The 3,769-nt window shown below is 44.5% G+C and overlaps 1 long non-coding RNA gene across 1 annotated transcript; it reads right to left on the bottom strand.

The window, feature by feature from the left end:
* Positions 1-51: 51 nt before the first annotated feature.
* LOC111729120 lies at positions 52-3,112 on the bottom strand. The gene is made up of 3 exons (XR_002776104.1): positions 3,022-3,112; positions 2,354-2,468; positions 52-2,125 (listed from the first exon to the last, which is right to left on the bottom strand). It is a non-coding gene; the product is annotated as an uncharacterized LOC111729120 (long non-coding RNA).
* Positions 3,113-3,769: the final 657 nt, after the last annotated feature.

The following is a 3,769-nucleotide window of genomic DNA, read 5'->3' on the forward strand; positions in this document are numbered from 1 at the left end:
GTCTCTAGCAAAATAAAACAGATTATTGTGATGGGCCAGCGGCATTTATTTCGATTGGGGTCTTTAGAACCAGGAAGGTCTCTTCGAAGCCGTGAAATTTGAGCCGAGACCTGAATGATGAAAGAGCCAGGGGAAGAAATTGATGGACCAGCAGAACAGAAAGTGACAGCATGCCGAAGCTGGAGTAAATTTGGTGTGGCTGTGGACAGAATAGCAAACCAGTGTGGCTAGAATATTGTGAGAATCGGGTCGGGGGAGGGGAGACATGGGAAAGGGTCCAAAAAAGTAAGATGGGGCCAGATTACGTAAGGTTTTACAGGTCAGAGTAAGGAATTTTGTTATTCTAAGTGCAATGCAATCCACTGGAGAGTTTTAGCTAATATTTAGTTCAAGCTGGGACATAGTTTGCACTCAATAAATATTTGCTGAATAAATCAACAAGCCACGCATTGCTGAGCCATTACGGAGAATACACATTATTTAACCATTTAAAGAATAAAATAGACATTTTTCTCTTAGAGATTATATTTACTACATTTAGGTTTTCTCCATATTGTTTTATTATTGTCTGAGTTTCTGGCCCCAGAGGTTCTTGGGTCAGTAGAAAATTCATAAAAAAATCTTCTTCCAGAGATGCCAGAATGCATTCTGCATCGATTAGAAAAAATAAAATGCAGGACCTTCCTGGGCTAAGGGGATGAGATCAAAGACAGCTCGCACAGGTTTCAGCCAGCCATGCTTGTAATATTGTCATGTGTGAAGTTTCCTATGCCAGCTTTCACAGCACTCTGTTCAGAGTATCACACACTGTGTTAAGTGAGTCACCGATGGTGGAAACATCTTCACGAGTCACTGAGTAAAAACCATATTGTGTCGGGAACTCGATCCGAGTAGAAAAACTTGAGAGTCTTACTTCCCTTTTCAAAAATGTTAGAGATCTGATGATGATCTTAAAATCGCCTTGCAGGCCGTGATTGCGATGATGCTCAGACGAGAGAGTACGTGTCTGTTTCCACAAATGGGTTCGTGCAAATCTTATTACTTCTTTAGAGGCAGAACTGTCAGGACTGGGGAACGTGTCTCTAAGATGGAGGGTGTCCTCTTGCTGGAGGGTGAAGACTCTGAAAGTCTGAGTCGGTTCAGATGACGATTGATGACACGCTCCCTCTTCTCCACGGGCTGGGCAAAACCACGTGATGCTAGGGCTCTGGGTGGGTTAGGGTGACGATCCTTCACCCACATTCTCAGCGGATGACGCGACCTCTGACTTCACCACGATGGCTCTTCCCCGCGTGCCCCTTGGTTAGGGTGACGATCCTACATTCTCAGCGGATGACGCGACCTCTGACTTCACCATGATGGCTCTTCCCCATGTGCCCGTTGCTCCTACTCACACATTCTTTCCCCTTCTCTGGCATTTCCTCTTGCTCACCCCTCAAACGCCGGTATTTCTTTGGGTTTTGTCCAGGCTCGTTTTGCTTCTCGTTGTACACACGCTCCTGTGAGATCTCATCTATTCCCATGGTTTTGATTCATCTACAGGCAGATGGTGCCCACGCTCATGGGCCCCCAGTCAGAACGCCCAGATTAGCGTCGCCAGAGCCGAAATGGTCACCTCTCCTTTCCCAGCTCACCTGCCATCTCGCTGTCACACTGTTCTTCCTCTCAGTCAATAATCTCATTAGCCACCAAGCTGTTTGATGACAGTGCTTGAAGTCATTCTTGACTTCCTCCCTCTAATTCATCACCCACTCTTGTAAACTCAACGATCCAGCTCGAGCTGACCTCTTCAGCTTTCTCCGTAGAGTCTCCCTTCACGCTGCAAGACGCTCCAGCTCTACCGAACTACCTCCAGCTCCTCGAGGCTTCGTCTCATTCTCTCTCCCCTCCAGGTCTTTGCATATCCATCCCTTCTGCCGGAAACACTCTTCCCTTTGCTCATCCCTTCACGTGAATAAAACGGATTTCATTTTTAATCTCTTCATCACTTCGTCCAGAAGTCTCTTCCAGATAGTTTAGATGGCTCCCGACCCCATCTCTCTCCTGTCTGCAGACCACGAGCAGGGTCCATACACCACATGCTAGGGAGAAAAATGCGCAGCTCCCGGAGAATCGGGTCTGTGGGCTGGTGAAAACAGAAATAAACGTTAAAAATATCAAAAACACATTATATGGCTATAAGTGTATAATTTGATTCTCCCAGTAGAAAACTAAATAATAGTAACTAATTATTGCTGAGCCATTGTCAAGTCCCAGGCCCTGTGCAAGGCAGTTTCCAAGCCGAGGGGTACGCTTGTCAGGTCTAGCCTACAAGTGGGGAAACTGAGGCAAAGAGCATTGTCGAGGAACCTACCTCGGATGACAGAGAACATACACGGATGATAAGGATTTAAACACAAGTCATGTGTCTGTGGAGCTTCTGCTTTTCACTCCTAGGGTTGTGCGGCCGCTTCCCGTGTGAAAAGGCTCTTAAAAAACCACAAATGGATTTGAGTCAGCGATAGAGGTAACCTGTTATTGGCAATACTTTTCCATTTTGTGAGGGACGGGGAGGAGAGTTCTTTCTCAATTCTGTGAAGCGTTTTCCCCACCCACTTTGCTCATCGGCACACAACATGAAAAGTCACGACGAAGGAAAACCATCGTCAAAACTAAAAGCAAAACTTAGCGCAGAGCCTGTTCAATCAGCTGGAGGTGCCATTAATTTCAATACCTATCCAATTAAATCCGTTGACAGGCAGCTCATGAATCTTGGAGAGAAATGGATCACTTGAAAGACTCTGGGACCTTTCGGAGCCTTGCTGAGTAATGTGATCTCTCAATGCGCTCACGCTAAATATTAATTTTAATTTGCCGAATATACCCTGGGTGATTGGGAAAATCTATGGGACTTGGTTTTATAGGTTGGTCGCCTTTCCTTTTAAGTGGTTGATAGGTGTAAAAGCGGAGGTGATTAAAATTCACATATGCTGGCAGCAAACTGCTCATTTCTCATGGCTTCAGATGAATGAATTCTCATACCTTGGTCGGGGCGGCTTCCGCTTTCTGTTGGTGTTTTGCGATGGTTCTTTTTAGCGGAGATTAGCCAATCTGTGGGACGTCTGCCTATTGCTGTCCAAGCAGTGGCTTTATATTAATATAAAACACGCCTTTAGTCATTTTACTAAACATCTACTCTCGTATTTAGTTCAGCCCAGACCAAGAAAACAGCAGCCCTTCATCGTAATCTTAACAGCCATTTTTATACATGTCTGTAGCTCTATAAGAAGAGAATGTTTGTAAAGCAACTGAAAAATATTTAATTTCTTAAAAAATTTTTTTAGTTACAGTTGACATCCGATATTAGGTCTACGGCACAGAGGTTAGACGTTTATATAACGTATGAAGTTGATTTATGGTACCCACCTGGCACCATACGTAGTTATCACAATGTCATTGACTCTATTCCCCATGCTGTACTTCACATCCCAGTGACTGTTTTTACAACTAGAGTTTGTCCTTAATCCCTTTCGCCTTTTCCCGCCACCTATCCCAAGCCCCCGCCCATCCGGCAGCCATCGCTTTGTGCTCCGTATCTATGAGTTTGTTTCTGTTTTGTCTGTTCATTTATTTTGTTTGCTAGATTCCCCATATAAGTGAAATCATATGGTATTTTTATTTATAAATTTCTTAATCATAATCTCTCACTGTCTCGAGACCCTATCCCTCCACCCCAGTTTTCTAAAACCGTGTCAGAATCCAAGAAGAGTCAGAGCACACGTAGTCACAT

The sequence above is a fragment of the Pteropus vampyrus genome, unplaced genomic scaffold (assembly GCF_000151845.1).
Source record: "Pteropus vampyrus isolate Shadow unplaced genomic scaffold, Pvam_2.0 Scaffold248, whole genome shotgun sequence".
In the NCBI taxonomy this organism is placed as follows: domain Eukaryota; kingdom Metazoa; phylum Chordata; class Mammalia; order Chiroptera; family Pteropodidae; genus Pteropus; species Pteropus vampyrus.